Raw genomic sequence first — 16312 nt, 5'->3', positions numbered from 1 at the left:
GGCTTTGCCTTGGGCGAAAACTCGGCTAACTGGTGTACCTGAGGCCGGGGCGGGCATGGTGCTCTGGGGGGCGGCATTCTCAGCCTTTCCGGGTCGCCTGGCCGCTGCCGACCGGACCGTCCACCTCCAAGTGCCTGATGGCAGTCAATAAGTAAGGGGCGATCAGAGCCCAAGAGAGCCGCTTAGGGAGACTCAGGACTCCCTTGGAGGCACTTTGGAGGGTGTGCCGTCTCCAAACCGTGGCCCCTAATGGACCAGACTGCTCAAGTTCTTGACCTGTAGACATTTGGAACCGGGAGGAATGAATTGTGGAAAGGCCTTGGGCAAGTGGAAAAACAAAAAGAGGGGGGGCTTTCAAAACAGCTTTTCTCACTTTGGATTGGGGAGCAAATCCGTCTCCAGGTTTGTCTGGTATCGCTTTAATGCTTGACAGGAAACGATCGACGATGAAATGACAGAAGAGACCGGAGTTTGTAGTGGTTTTGAGAGCCTCTGGAGGTTGATTATCGTGTGCTGTGTTCTCTGGGGTAAATCTTTCAAGGTCTTTCAGGGCAGTGAGCTGTCCTGTCCCCGTTGACTGCTTATTCCGAGAAGGGTATGAAAGTGTGACTTTTTCATTGCTTTTTCTTCTTTGTTTTCAACAGTTGAGTAAAAGGGGGCGTTTGGTTTAGCCGGAGCACGTGGGGACACTTCTTTTCTGTGTGTGTCTGAAAATACTTTTACTTCCCCTTGAGCTTTCTATATTTGCCTTTTACACTTTCGTTCCTCCCCCCCAACTTTTTGCTTAGTTTTGTTCAATTTCGTTGCTACCCCACCCCACCCTATTATCTCCGTGTGCACTTATCCTGTTTCCAGAGTGGTTCCCTATCCCTACAGCCTAGCAGTGCCTACCTTTCTGTCATTTGTAGGAAAATGATAGGAATAGGGAGTGCCAAGGGGAAGGCAGACGGAATAGTCGTGGGGCCCAAAGCTTCAAGCAGGCATCTGTGAATGAGTTACAAGATCACTCCTTAGGAGTTTTCTGCCCCGCCACACACCCCCCCCCCCCCCCCCCCCACGGATTCTCAGTAACATGCATTGTGAAATCAGTATTTAGTGACTCTCAAGACACATGTGTCACATTGTCGTTCTGGCCAGTTTGTACATCTCATGAGGAAAGGGGTGTTTGCTCTTTTGCACAAAGTTCTGAGACTTTTCAAGCTATCAAGCCATTCAGGGTCTCTTTGGCTCCGGCTTCCTCTGTAGCAGGTTCTCCCTTCACTCTGCTGAATTACAGCCATATGTGCCTCCTTTCGGTTGCCAGAGGCCGCCGAGCCTTCTTCCCTGTTAGCCTCTACCTGAAGTCTCCAAAGCTCCTTTCACCTCACCTGCCCTAGACCTGCCTCCTACTCATTCTTTAGGTGTCCAGGCAAAGGTCACTGCCTCTAAAAGACCTTCTGTGATGCTCCAACGTGGATTGGGAGTCCCTCTCCTGGCCACTTACATACGTCCGCATAGCACCTGTGTTTCTATAATGCAATGCCTGTTTACTTCTTAGTATTCTCCATTAGACTGAACGCCTTGAGAGTCCTTGCCGTCTTTCTGTTTCCTTGGCCAGCTCTGCTGTGGCTCCTGTCATATGGTCGATTCTCCATAAACATTTGTCAATCTAGCACACATCTAGATCTTACCAGATCGCTCCGGTGGTGTGAGCCCAAGAATGGGAAAATGAAAGCTGGATAGAGTAAATGGTGATTCGTGCTAGCATTGTAATTCTGGCCCAGACCTTTGACTCTGTTTGAAAATCTTTCTTGCTAGATGCCCAGTGGAAGCAGCAGCTGTTACAGAGGTGTTAGGGGTGTGGCAATTTCTGCTCCCAAAGCCAAAACTGTTTCCTGGGAAGCTTTGGCTTTACTCCTGTTGATTCCCTGGATAAGTTTGTATTTTTTCCACGTCAAGAATTACGAAGGACTCGGGAGGAAAAATGGAGGCAAGAGAGAGCCTAGAATTGTAATTGTGTGTTAGTGGCGTAGGCATCAGGATTGGGATTTGGGGGGTATTTGGGTCAAGAGGAAAGCGAGAAAGCAGAGAAGTTACCTCCGCCCCGCCCCCCCCCCCCCCCCCCCCCCCCGCCCGCAGCCAGGAGTGATATTCTGTGTGTGAGTGGCTCGCCCGTTGTGTCTGTTACGGATGCATAGAGTTCTGAATGGTGTCTTGGGAGGAAGTATTCTCTTCTCTTCCCGACAATGAGGACCTCGTGAGTCACCCCACAGTGAGGTTCTGTGGGATGGACATGTGGGAGAATTCGTAATGGCTAGAAGAAGTTGAGTTCTCATGATGCAGTTTGTGGACAATGGGTGCATGAGTCTGTTTCGGAGGATGGTTTGTGTATCACAGGCCCAAGGACGATGCAGTGGTCTCTTGAGTGGGGTATCCCAAAGAAGAGAATTAGGATGCTTGATTCATCCGTTCAAGAGACCCTTATTGAGCCCAAATTATGTGCCATTGTGGAAAGTAGAAAAGAATCCAAGTGAATACAAATGCGGCTTCTGCCCTGAAGGGGCTCCACAGACTTGTGGAAGAGATAGGCAAGCAAAAATGCTTATACACCATGAGGTAAGTCCTTATAGAGGGATGGCTGACACACTAAGTGAAACTCTACTCTTACTGGAAGGAGAGAGGTAACACAACACAACAAAACCAAAAAAAAAAAAAAACCAGGAGAAAATATGACCAGAGCCTTTCCCCTCTATCTTTCAACACTTCTTTTAAACTTCTGTTGTATTGAGTGCATCCCTATTTTTTTTTAATGAGAGAAAAACAATTTTTTTAAATATTGACTTTTGAGAGAAAAGGGTAGAGAGAACATGAGCGGGGGAGAGGCAGAGAGAGAGGGAAACACAGAATCCGAAGCAGGCTCCTGGCTCCGAGCTGTCAGCACAGAGCCTCGACGCGGGCCTCAAACCCACGAACCGAGAGATCGTGACCGGAGCCGAAAGTCTGACACTTGACCCAGTGAGCCACCCAGGTGCCCCGTAGGTAGGTCTCTTTTGATTGTCAGTGAACCCAACTCGAGGGGCGACTGGGTGGCTCACTTGGCTGAGTATCCGGCTCTTGATTCAGCTCAGGTCATGATCTCACAGTTCCTGGGATCAAGCTCTGTGCCAATGGTGCGGAGCCTGCTTGGGATCTTCTCTGTCTCTGCCCCTTCCCCGCTCTCTGTCTCAATGACGAAAAAAGAAAAAAACACACAAAACCAAACCAACTGGAATTGTTATAAGCCAAGCTGCGAATTTGATTGGCTCCTATGTGAGGAAAAGAGTCCAAAAAGCAATATAGTTGCAGCCAGGGCTGGATCCAGGGGTTCCACTCTTTAGGTAAGCTGTGTCTATAAGCAGAATCGCCCCCCTACCCCACCCCTACACCCCCCGACTTCCAACATCTTCAGTTCAAGTCCAGAGGGACAAAGAATACCTTTCACTGTGGCCAGAGCCCCAGGATTGACTCTGAAGGTATCTGATGGGGTCAGTGGCCTTTGCCTGGACATGGAAATGGAGTCAGCCCCCACCCAAGCCTCAGGGGCCTAGAATGGGAGAGTGCTGAGCCCCCTCCCCCACAAGATAACCGGGGTGTTCTTCCCAGCAGGAGGCAGGAAGTGTGGTCTTTTCTAGTCCTGCTAAAAGGAAAGAAAGAGCTTTTTGGAAATCCGTGGCGCAGAGAATCCAGTAGCTGCGGATGGTCGTTGGCGTGGAGGGTGTGGAGGAAGGGGTGCACCGAGGTGAGGAACCTGAGCGTTTGGTTGTGAGGTCGATGAGTCCAGGAGGACAGGAATCTGGGGGCCTCATAGCAGACTTGACTACGCAGGTGAGGCTCTGGGAGGGAGTGTCTCTTTGGGTGTCGGTTTCTGCCAAGATGGAAGCTCTCCCTGGAGGCCTGAATGTTCTCCTGGATAGTAGTAGCCTTTAGGTAAGTCAGGGTTGCAAACTCCAAGCCTCAGGGGGCCAGGCTAAGAAGAAGAAAACAAGAGCGACTTAGACCAGGTGAGGGCCGTGGGGGACCCGACAGTGCCTGTCTTACCAAAGGGCCGGGTGAGAATCTGGGCCCGCTGTCGGGCCCGACCTTTGGAGTTGTTGAGAAAGGCCTCAAGTCTGGATTTTCATGAAGATTAGGTGGCATTTAATGCCAATTGAAAACAACCACCAGGACCCTGAGCGGGACTAAACAAAATACATCTGTGGCCAGAGTTGGTCTGTGGGTCACCAGCGGGCAGTTGCTTGTGTAACAGGTTGGGGAGGTGGAGATTCCTGTGGTGATTTTTCTCTTTTTCCTCCTGCACCCCACCCTCCTATGACTACCTTCTGAGTTCTTGGATGTGTCGACGAGCTTGTCCTTTCCTTTACAGAAACGTTTCAGAGATCCGAGAGTAGTAATCATCACTACTTGTCTCCTGGTTTGGTTTACCAAGCGCTGTACCGAACCACCTGGCCTGTCTCACCTACTGGTGCTTGTTATCATTTCTGGCTTAGAGAGAAGAAAAATGACCTGCCGTTGTCTGCCCCGGCCAGCGAGTGGCCGAGGCAGGACTTGGGGCCGGGGTGTGACTCCGGACCCCGTGTGTTTCCGACTGTAGACACTGGGCCGGCTGCCCGCCAGGAAGGGTTCGTGTGGATGAAATGTCTTTGGTGCTTGCTGACTTGCTGGGCTAGATGCTTTTGAGTCAAATCTCTCACTGCCTTCTCCACAGCAACTCCCAGAGGTGATGTTATTTACTCCTGGTTTAATGATGAGGAAGCGAGGACTCAAAGAGGTCATCGGGCTAGTTAAGAAGAGCGCTGCCGTTCATCAGAAACCAGGGTTCTGCTTCCAAAGCAGACAGGAGTCCTTCCTTCACGCAGGCAACTCTTTCTTTCAGAAACCCCGTGTTAGAATTCTGTGTGACGACGCTTCCACAAAATCCTGGAAGCTGAGAGTTGGATGTTGCTCTAGTCCAGCGGCTCCCGCCAGGGATGGCCCCCTGGGGGACATTTGGCAATGGCCGGAGACTTTTTTGTGTTTGTCGTGACTTGGCTCGGGCGTGGGGTGCTCTGGCATCTGGCGACACAGGCCGGGGATGCTGCTGACCAGCCTACACCGCCCAGGACAGCCTCGCCGCACAGAACTATCTGGTCCCAAATGTCAAGAGTGGTGAGGTTGGGAAAGCCTGGTCGAGTCCTTTGAGATTCTGGATAGGTGAATCGTGAAAACCAAAGATCCGTGATGTTTGCCTGCAGGGTGAAGGTGCGTTCCGTTTGGTCGGTTTCTTACGTGTGGAAGCATTTCGGATAATAATCATTGGTCCGGCCCATATTGAACACTTGGGAGTTTTCACGTGGAAACCTGGACTTCCTGCTGCTTCTCCAATCTTGCAAGACCTAGCGAAGCCTGGCATCGCGCCCTCAGCGCAGGTACACGTCGTCGTAGCTGCAGCTGCGTAGGTGCTGTCCCGTCCGGGTGGGGCATCGACCGTCCAGTGTGCCCGGGTCCCTATCTGGCTTGTCCTGCTGTGGTACATTCCTTGCGGACCCCTCCCTGCTCACAGGATCTCTCAACGACCTTCTCCAGGAGCAGCGGAGTCTCTGCCTCGCGAGGTAGCCCATTGCGTTAGGGGCAACGTGAGTCAAAGGCATCTCTGCCCGTGAGTCCCAGGGAGTCCTCTGGTGCCACGACGCCTGCGTCTCTCTTCCGCGAGACGGCCCTTTCTGTGTTCGGCGTCGCAAACCGCACACCGTGTCCTCTCTCTATCAGCGGTAACATTCTCCACCCCTCACCTGTTCCACACCCCGACTTCCTCCGCCTTTTCCAGGGGAGGTGGCTGTGCTTGGTTCGCTCCGGTCTGAGTGGATCCTGTCCAGCCTCTGCATAGAGTAGAGGAGGAAAGGAATGTTTTCTCCCCACGACTTCTGAATCCGAGCTTCCGTGGCCTGGTCATCCACTTTACCTCCTGTGAAATCAAACAGGGTTGTTTATAGGTGCGTGAAGAAAGCCCATGGTTCACTGAACCAAAATGAACCCTAAAACAGATGTGGTCATGTGTGGCCTTATGGCATTGGTTTTACACGTGAAGGCAGCATGTTATTCTAAGAGGAAATGATGTCTGTGGTCGTGGTTCCAGTGTGTCCACGGCAGGCCCCTTGCCCCTGAGATTGGACATGGGTTTATGGTATAGGGTCCCAGAGTCAGTATGCACACCACGCAGTCTTGTCGGACTGGCGATGTCTGGCCTTTATCATTCTGTTTCTGTGTCTCCAATGTAGGCAGATGCCCTCGTAATCAATCCAAGTATAAATCCACGTACAAATATTATTACGCTCCTACCTGCCGTGTGTGTCTATTTTCTTAAACATGGATGTGAAAAGTACAAGCAGGCCCACGGTCCTTTTTCCAAAACCCTAGGGGCCAGATGAGTTTTGGAATTCAGACCGTTTTCAGATTTTATTTCATTTTTTTTAATTTCCTTTTTTTTTTTTTTTTTTTTTTTTTTTTTTTTTTTACGTTTATTGATTTTTGAGAAAGAGAGAGACTGAACATGAACAGGGGAGGGTCAGAGAGAGGGAGACACAGAATCTGAAACAGGCTCCAGGCTCTGAGCCGTCAGCACAGGGTCCGTCGCGGGGCTCGAACTCACGGATCGCGAGATTGTGACCCGAGCCGAAGTGGGACGCTCGACCGACCGAGCCAGCCAGGTGCCCCATAAGTAGCCAGTGTTTTCAGTTATATTTCTATCCGTATAAACGCTGCTACCCTTAAAACACCTGGGATCCCAACAAATTTAAAGACGGTACATATTTTGCTCTTTCTTATAGATTTGGCTAATAGGTTCTGTTCAGCGCCCATTTCAATGTCCTCTCAGCCACCTTTCCCTTGAGCTTGAAGGGACATGTTTTACCCTGTTATGCACAGGCCACCCGAACCCTTCTGCTATCACATGTCATCTTTGCAGGCAGGATCTTAACTTACCCATCTTTCTCCGAGAGCACAGGTATGACATCCTACCGTGAGGACATTTGTTGGACACGTTTGTTGAGGACATACAAGTCTCAAATCTTTCCGTATTTTGGGGGTTCTGGAGCAACATATTCCTTGTTGTTAATTTTACTTCAGCCGATTTATGCTGTTACTTGTAAATCAGACCACATGGAGTGGGCCTCCACCCAAACAAAGCGGTTGGAGAATACTCTCCTCCCATATAGACAAATGTACGTCTATGTCTTCCTTTGGCCAGAGCCTCCAAACCCACCAATGTCTACCCTGGTAAGAAGTGACCACTGTTTTGGGGTGCCTTGGGCTCGGTCAGTGTAAGCATCTGACTTTGGCTCGGGTTGTGATCTTGTGCCTTGTGATCTTGTGGCTCGTGACCTCTCAGCTCTGGAGTTCAAGCCCCGCCTGCGTCAGCGCAGAACCTGCTTCAGGTCCTCTTTCTCCCTCTCTCTCTCTCTCTGCTCCTTCCCCATTTTCACTCTCAAACAAGAAAAATAAACATCAAAAAATTATTGCAAAAAAAAAAGAAGCCACTGTTTTTTTAATTAAAAAAATTTTTTTATTAACGTTTATTTATTTTTGAGAGACAGAGACAGAGCATGGGCGGGGAAGGGGCAGAGAGAGAGAGAGGGAGACACAGGATGGGAAGCAGGCTCCAGGCTTCCAGCTGTGTGCACAGAGCCCGACGCAGGGCTCAAACTCACAAACTGCGAGATCATGACCTGAGCCCAAGTTGGACGCTCAACCCAGGAAGCCACCCAGGAGCCCCTAAATTTTTTTTTATGTTTATTCATTTTTGAAAGACAGAGAGCACAAGCAGGGTTGGGGCGGAGAGAGAGGGGGACCCAGAATCCGAAGCAGGCTCCAGGCTCCGAGCCGTCAGCACAGAGCCCAGTGCGGAGCTAAAACTCAGGAACCGCGAGATCCCGAACCGCCGCCGCCTCCCAACGGTGCGCGGCCTACCCGGGCGGGAGTCGGGATCCTAGGAGGCGTCGGGACGCGGGGCTCCGCGCGCTCCTCGGAGCGGCCCGGGTTGGGGGGCGGGGGCCAAGCGGCGAGCCTGGCGCTCGTCTGCCAGCCCGGCGCCGCGCGGCCCCCGGCGGGCGGCGCCGCTGGAAGTGACGCGGCGAGGGCGTGGCGCCGGCCCGGGAGCAGCAGCCGCCACAGCCGCCTTGGCCGCCGCCCGCCGCCGCTCAGTCGCCGCAGCCGCAGTAGCAGCCGCAGCCGACGCAGTAGCAGCCGCAGTCGGCCCAACCGCCGCCGCCGTCGCCGCAGCCACAATAGCAGCCGCAGCCGCCGCTCAGTCGCCACAGGCAGCCGCAGTAGCAGTCGCAGCCGGCGCAGTAGCAGTCGCAGCCGGCGCAGCCGCCGCCGCCGCCGCCGCCGCCGCCAGCCGCCGCCGCCGCCGCCGCCGCCCGCCGCCGCCTCCTCGGCCCGGAATCGATGTAGCCGCGCCAGGCCGAGCCCCGCGGGCCGCCGCTGCCGCTGCTCTTGAACCGCATGAAGCAGCTTCGCCAACCAGACCGTGGGCAGGTGAGTCAGCCGTGCCGGGCCCGCCGGGAGCGCGCGGGCCGGGGACCGGGGGTCGGGGTCGTGGCCCGGGCCGGGGCGGGCCCGCTGCCCCGCGGGGGCCCCGCGCTCCGGCCCGGCCGCCAGGCCGCCCGCTCCGGCCGGGTCCGCTGCGGGCCAGGGACGAGGGCTGCGCCACGCAGCGGCCAGGCGGCCATCTCGGGGCCGCCGCCCGAGCCCCCAGGAACAGCGGGGCGGGCCGGCCTCCCGGGACGCCCCCCCCCCCCCCCCCCCCCCCCCCGCTCGGGTCCCCACCGCCCATTGTCCCGGCCCCGCTGAGCATCGTCCTCTGGGGTCTGGACCCATGCTTTCCCCGGGCCTGCCCCCCTCTCCCGGGGCTTTGCCTTGGGCGAAAACTCGGCTAACTGGTGTACCTGAGGCCGGGGCGGGCATGGTGCTCTGGGGGGCGGCATTCTCAGCCTTTCCGGGTCGCCTGGCCGCTGCCGACCGGACCGTCCACCTCCAAGTGCCTGATGGCAGTCAATAAGTAAGGGGCGATCAGAGCCCAAGAGAGCCGCTTAGGGAGACTCAGGACTCCCTTGGAGGCACTTTGGAGGGTGTGCCGTCTCCAAACCGTGGCCCCTAATGGACCAGACTGCTCAAGTTCTTGACCTGTAGACATTTGGAACCGGGAGGAATGAATTGTGGAAAGGCCTTGGGCAAGTGGAAAAACAAAAAGAGGGGGGCTTTCAAAACAGCTTTTCTCACTTTGGATTGGGGAGCAAATCCTTCTCCAGGTTTGTCTGGTATCGCTTTAATGCTTGACAGGAAACGATCGACGATGAAATGACAGAAGAGACCGGAGTTTGTAGTGGTTTTGAGAGCCTCTGGAGGTTGATTATCGTGTGCTGTGTTCTCTGGGGTAAATCTTTCAAGGTCTTTCAGGGCAGTGAGCTGTCCTGTCCCCGTTGACTGCTTATTCCGAGAAGGGGTATGAAAGTGTGACTTTTTCATTGCTTTTTCTTCTTTGTTTTCAACAGTTGAGTAAAAGGGGGCGTTTGGTTTAGCCGGAGCACGTGGGGACACTTCTTTTCTGTGTGTGTCTGAAAATACTTTTACTTCCCCTTGAGCTTTCTATATTTGCCTTTTACACTTTCGTTCCTCCTCCCCAACTTTTTGCTTAGTTTTGTTCAATTTCGTTGCTACCCCCCACCCTATTATCTCCGTGTGCACTTATCCTGTTTCCAGAGTGGTTCCCTATCCCTACAGCCTAGCAGTGCCTACCTTTCTGTCATTTGTAGGAAAATGATAGGAATAGGGAGTGCCAAGGGGAAGGCAGACGGAATAGTCGTGGGGCCCAAAGCTTCAAGCAGGCATCTGTGAATGAGTTACAAGATCACTCCTTAGGAGTTTTCTGCCCCGCCACACACCCCCCCCCCCCCCCCCCCCCACGGATTCTCAGTAACATGCATTGTGAAATCAGTATTTAGTGACTCTCAAGACACATGTGTCACATTGTCGTTCTGGCCAGTTTGTACATCTCATGAGGAAAGGGGTGTTTGCTCTTTTGCACAAAGTTCTGAGACTTTTCAAGCTATCAAGCCATTCAGGGTCTCTTTGGCTCCGGCTTCCTCTGTAGCAGGTTCTCCCTTCACTCTGCCGAATTACAGCCATATGTGCCTCCTTTCGGTTGCCAGAGGCCGCCGAGCCTTCTTCCCTGTTAGCCTCTACCTGGAAGTCTCCAAAGCTCCTTTCACCTCACCTGCCCTAGACCTGCCTCCTACTCATTCTTTAGGTGTCCAGGCAAAGGTCACTGCCTCTAAAAGACCTTCTGTGATGCTCCAACGTGGATTGGGAGTCCCTCTCCTGGCCACTTACATACGTCCGCATAGCACCTGTGTTTCTATAATGCAAGGCCTGTTTACTTGTTAGTATTCTCCATTAGACTGAACGCCTTGAGAGTCCTTGCCGTCTTTCTGTTTCCTTGGCCAGCTCTGCTGTGGCTCCTGTCATATGGTCGATTCTCCATAAACATTTGTCAATCTAGCACACATCTAGATCTTACCAGATCGCTCCGGTGGTGTGAGCCCAAGAATGGGAAAATGAAAGCTGGATAGAGTAAATGGTGATTCGTGCTAGCATTGTAATTCTGGCCCAGACCTTTGACTCTGTTTGAAAATCTTTCTTGCTAGATGCCAGTGGAAGCAGCAGCTGTTACAGAGGTGTTAGGGGTGTGGCAATTTCTGCTCCCAAAGCCAAAACTGTTTCCTGGGGAAGCTTTGGCTTTACTCCTGTTGATTCCCTGGATAAGTTTGTATTTTTTCCACGTCAAGAATTACGAAGGACTCGGGAGGAAAAATGGAGGCAAGAGAGAGCCTAGAATTGTAATTGTGTGTTAGTGGCGTAGGCATCAGGATTGGGATTTGGGGGGTATTTGGGTCAAGAGGAAAGCGAGAAAGCAGAGAAGTTACCTCCGCCCCGCCCCCCCCCCCCCCCCCCCCCCCGCCGCAGCCAGGAGTGATATTCTGTGTGTGAGTGGCTCGCCCGTTGTGTCTGTTACGGATGCATAGAGTTCTGAATGGTGTCTTGGGAGGAAGTATTCTCTTCTCTTCCCGACAATGAGGACCTCGTGAGTCACCCCACAGTGAGGTTCTGTGGGATGGACATGTGGGAGAATTCGTAATGGCTAGAAGAAGTTGAGTTCTCATGATGCAGTTTGTGGACAATGGGTGCATGAGTCTGTTTCGGAGGATGGTTTGTGTATCACAGGCCCAAGGACGATGCAGTGGTCTCTTGAGTGGGGTATCCCAAAGAAGAGAATTAGGATGCTTGATTCATCCGTTCAAGAGACCCTTATTGAGCCCAAATTATGTGCCATTGTGGAAAGTAGAAAAGAATCCAAGTGAATACAAACGCGGCTTCTGCCCTGAAGGGGCTCCACAGACTTGTGGAAGAGATAGGCAAGCAAAAATGCTTATACACCATGAGGTAAGTCCTTATAGAGGGATGGCTGACACACTAAGTGAAACTCTACTCTTACTGGAAGGAGAGAGGTAACACAACACAACAAAACCAAAAAAAAAAAAAAACCAGGAGAAAATATGACCAGAGCCTTTCCCCTCTATCTTTCAACACTTCTTTTAAACTTCTGTTGTATTGAGTGCATCCCTATTTTTTTTTAATGAGAGAAAAACAATTTTTTTAAATATTGACTTTTGAGAGAAAAGGGTAGAGAGAACATGAGCGGGGGAGAGGCAGAGAGAGAGGGAAACACAGAATCCGAAGCAGGCTCCTGGCTCCGAGCTGTCAGCACAGAGCCTGACGCGGGCCTCAAACCCACGAACCGAGAGATCGTGACCGGAGCCGAAGTCTGACACTTGACCCAGTGAGCCACCCAGGTGCCCCGTAGGTAGGTCTCTTTTGATTGTCAGTGAACCCAACTCGAGGGGCGACTGGGTGGCTCACTTGGCTGAGTATCCGGCTCTTGATTTCAGCTCAGGTCATGATCTCACAGTTCCTGGGATCAAGCTCTGTGCCAATGGTGCGGAGCCTGCTTGGGATCTTCTCTGTCTCTGCCCCTTCCCCGCTCTCTGTCTCAATGACGAAAAAAGAAAAAAACACACAAAACCAAACCAACTGGAATTGTTATAAGCCAAGCTGCGAATTTGATTGGCTCCTATGTGAGGAAAAGAGTCCAAAAGCAATATAGTTGCAGCCAGGGCTGGATCCAGGGGTTCCACTCTTTAGGTAAGCTGTGTCTATAAGCAGGAATCGCCCCCCTACCCCACCCCTACACCCCCCGACTTCCAACATCTTCAGTTCAAGTCCCAGAGGGACAAAGAATACCTTTCACTGTGGCCAGAGCCCCAGGATTGACTCTGAAGGTATCTGATGGGGTCAGTGGCCTTTGCCTGGACATGGAAATGGAGTCAGCCCCACCCAAGCCTCAGGGGCCTAGAATGGGAGAGTGCTGAGCCCCCTCCCCCACAAGATAACCGGGGTGTTCTTCCCAGCAGGAGGCAGGAAGTGTGGTCTTTTCTAGTCCTGCTAAAAGGAAAGAAAGAGCTTTTTGGAAATCCGTGGCGCAGAGAATCCAGTAGCTGCGGATGGTCGTTGGCGTGGAGGGTGTGGAGGAAGGGGTGCACCGAGGTGAGGAACCTGAGCGTTTGGTTGTGAGGTCGATGAGTCCAGGAGGACAGGAATCTGGGGGCCTCATAGCAGACTTGACTACGCAGGTGAGGCTCTGGGAGGGAGTGTCTCTTTGGGTGTCGGTTTCTGCCAAGATGGAAGCTCTCCCTGGAGGCCTGAATGTTCTCCTGGATAGTAGTAGCCTTTAGGTAAGTCAGGGTTGCAAACTCCAAGCCTCAGGGGGCCAGGCTAAGAAGAAGAAAACAAGAGCGACTTAGACCAGGTGAGGGCCGTGGGGGACCCGACAGTGCCTGTCTTACCAAAGGGCCGGGTGAGAATCTGGGCCCGCTGTCGGGCCCGACCTTTGGAGTTGTTGAGAAAGGCCTCAAGTCTGGATTTTCATGAAGATTAGGTGGCATTTAATGCCAATTGAAAACAACCACCAGGACCCTGAGCGGGACTAAACAAAATACATCTGTGGCCAGAGTTGGTCTGTGGGTCACCAGCGGGCAGTTGCTTGTGTAACAGGTTGGGGAGGTGGAGATTCCTGTGGTGATTTTTCTCTTTTTCCTCCTGCACCCCACCCTCCTATGACTACCTTCTGAGTTCTTGGATGTGTCGACGAGCTTGTCCTTTCCTTTACAGAAACGTTTCAGAGATCCGAGAGTAGTAATCATCACTACTTGTCTCCTGGTTTGGTTTACCAAGCGCTGTACCGAACCACCTGGCCTGGTCTCACCTACTGGTGCTTGTTATCATTTCTGGCTTAGAGAGAAGAAAAATGACCTGCCGTTGTCTGCCCGGCCAGCGAGTGGCCGAGGCAGGACTTGGGGCCGGGGTGTGACTCCGGACCCCGTGTGTTTCCGACTGTAGACACTGGGCCGGCTGCCCGCCAGGGAAGGGTTCGTGTGGATGAAATGTCTTTGGTGCTTGCTGACTTGCTGGGCTAGATGCTTTTGAGTCAAATCTCTCACTGCCTTCTCCACAGCAACTCCCAGAGGTGATGTTATTTACTCCTGGTTTAATGATGAGGAAGCGAGGACTCAAAGAGGTCATCGGGCTAGTTAAGAAGAGCGCTGCCGTTCATCAGAAACCAGGGTTCTGCTTCCAAAGCAGACAGGAGTCCTTCCTTCACGCAGGCAACTCTTTCTTTCAGAAACCCCGTGTTAGAATTCTGTGTGACGACGCTTCCACAAAATCCTGGAAGCTGAGAGTTGGATGTTGCTCTAGTCCAGCGGCTCCCGCCAGGGATGGCCCCCTGGGGGACATTTGGCAATGGCCGGAGACTTTTTTGTGTTTGTCGTGACTTGGCTCGGGCGTGGGGTGCTCCTGGCATCTGGCGACACAGGCCGGGGATGCTGCTGACCAGCCTACACCGCCCAGGACAGCCTCGCCGCACAGAACTATCTGGTCCCAAATGTCAAGAGTGGTGAGGTTGGGAAAGCCTGGTCGAGTCCTTTGAGATTCTGGATAGGTGAATCGTGAAAACCAAAGATCCGTGATGTTTGCCTGCAGGGTGAAGGTGCGTTCCGTTTGGTCGGTTTCTTACGTGTGGAAGCATTTCGGATAATAATCATTGGTCCGGCCCATATTGAACACTTGGGAGTTTTCACGTGGAAACCTGGACTTCCTGCTGCTTCTCCAATCTTGCAAGACCTAGCGAAGCCTGGCATCGCGCCCTCGCGCAGGTACACGTCGTCGTAGCTGCAGCTGCGTAGGTGCTGTCCCGTCCGGGTGGGGCATCGACCGTCCAGTGTGCCCGGGTCCCTATCTGGCTTGTCCTGCTGTGGTACATTCCTTGCGGACCCCTCCCTGCTCACGGATCTCTCAACGACCTTCTCCAGGAGCAGCGGAGTCTCTGCCTCGCGAGGTAGCCCATTGCGTTAGGGGCAACGTGAGTCAAAGGCATCTCTGCCCGTGAGTCCCAGGGGAGTCCTCTGGTGCCACGACGCCTGCGTCTCTCTTCCGCGAGACGGCCCTTTCTGTGTTCGGCGTCGCAAACCGCACACCGTGTCCTCTCTCTATCAGCGGTAACATTCTCCACCCCTCACCTGTTCCACACCCCGACTTCCTCCGCCTTTTCCAGGGGAGGTGGCTGTGCTTGGTTCGCTCCGGTCTGAGTGGATCCTGTCCAGCCTCTGCATAGAGTAGAGGAGGAAAGGAATGTTTTCTCCCCACGACTTCTGAATCCGAGCTTCCGTGGCCTGGTCATCCACTTTACCTCCTGTGAAATCAAACAGGGTTGTTTATAGGTGCGTGAAGAAAGCCCATGGTTCACTGAACCAAAATGAACCCTAAACAGATGTGGTCATGTGTGGCCTTATGGCATTGGTTTTACACGTGAAGGCAGCATGTTATTCTAAGAGGAAATGATGTCTGTGGTCGTGGTTCCCAGTGTGTCCACGGCAGGCCCCTTGCCCCTGAGATTGGACATGGGTTTATGGTATAGGGTCCCAGAGTCAGTATGCACACCACGCAGTCTTGTCGGACTGGCGATGTCTGGCCTTTATCATTCTGTTTCTGTGTCTCCAATGTAGGCAGATGCCCTCGTAATCAATCCAAGTATAAATCCACGTACAAATATGCTCCTACCTGCCGTGTGTGTCTATTTTCTTAAACATGGATGTGAAAAGTACAGCAGGCCCACGGTCCTTTTTCCAAAACCCTAGGGGCCAGATGAGTTTTGGAATTCAGACGTTTTCAGATTTTATTTCATTTTTTTTTAATTTCCTTTTTTTTTTTTTTTTTTTTTTTTTTTTTTTTTACGTTTATTGATTTTTGAGAAAGAGAGAGACTGAACATGAACAGGGGAGGGTCAGAGAGAGGGAGACACAGAATCTGAAACAGGCTCCAGGCTCTGAGCCGTCAGCACAGGGTCCGTCGCGGGGCTCGAACTCACGGATCGCGAGATTGTGACCCGAGCCGAAGTGGGACGCTCGACCGACCGAGCCAGCCAGGTGCCCCATAAGTAGCCAGTGTTTTCAGTTATATTTCTATCCGTATAAACCCTGCTACCCTTAAAACACCTGGGATCCCAACAAATTTAAAGACGGTACATATTTTGCTCTTTCTTATAGATTTGGCTAATAGGTTCTGTTCAGCGCCCATTTCAATGTCCTCTCAGCCACCTTTCCCTTGAGCTTGAAGGGGACATGTTTTACCCTGTTATGCACAGGCCACCCGAACCCTTCTGCTATCACATGTCATCTTTGCAGGCAGGATCTTAACTTACCCATCTTTCTCCGAGAGCACAGGTATGACATCCTACCGTGAGGACATTTGTTGGACACGTTTGTTGAGGACATACAAGTCTCAAATCTTTCCGTATTTTGGGGGTTCTGGAGGCAACATATTCCTTGTTGTTAATTTTACTTCAGCCGATTTATGCTGTTACTTGTAAATCAGACCACATGGAGTGGGCCTCCACCCAAACAAAGCGGTTGGAGAATACTCTCCTCCCATATAGACAAATGTACGTCTATGTCTTCCTTTGGCCAGAGCCTCCAAACCCACCAATGTCTACCCTGGTAAGAAGTGACCACTGTTTTGGGGTGCCTTGGGCTCGGTCAGTGTAAGCATCTGACTTTGGCTCGGGTTGTGATCTTGTGCCTTGTGATCTTGTGGCTCGTGACCTCTCAGCTCTGGAGTTCAAGCCCCGCCTGCGTCAGCGCAGAACCTG

The 16312-nt window shown here is 52.5% G+C and overlaps 1 long non-coding RNA gene across 1 annotated transcript; it reads left to right on the top strand.

Annotated features, from left to right (window-relative positions):
- Positions 1-11740: 11740 nt before the first annotated feature.
- LOC128777974 (uncharacterized) lies at positions 11741-15827 on the top strand. Its single transcript, XR_008423251.1, has 2 exons — positions 11741-14885; positions 15421-15827. It is a non-coding gene; the product is annotated as an uncharacterized LOC128777974 (long non-coding RNA).
- Positions 15828-16312: the final 485 nt, after the last annotated feature.

Source organism: Panthera pardus, unplaced genomic scaffold, assembly GCF_024362965.1.
Source record: "Panthera pardus isolate Hobbes unplaced genomic scaffold, ASM2436296v1 HiC_scaffold_170, whole genome shotgun sequence".
Lineage (NCBI taxonomy): Eukaryota > Metazoa > Chordata > Mammalia > Carnivora > Felidae > Panthera > Panthera pardus.
Note: the sequence above shows the minus strand (reverse complement) of the source record. Positions and strands in the feature narration are given on the sequence as shown.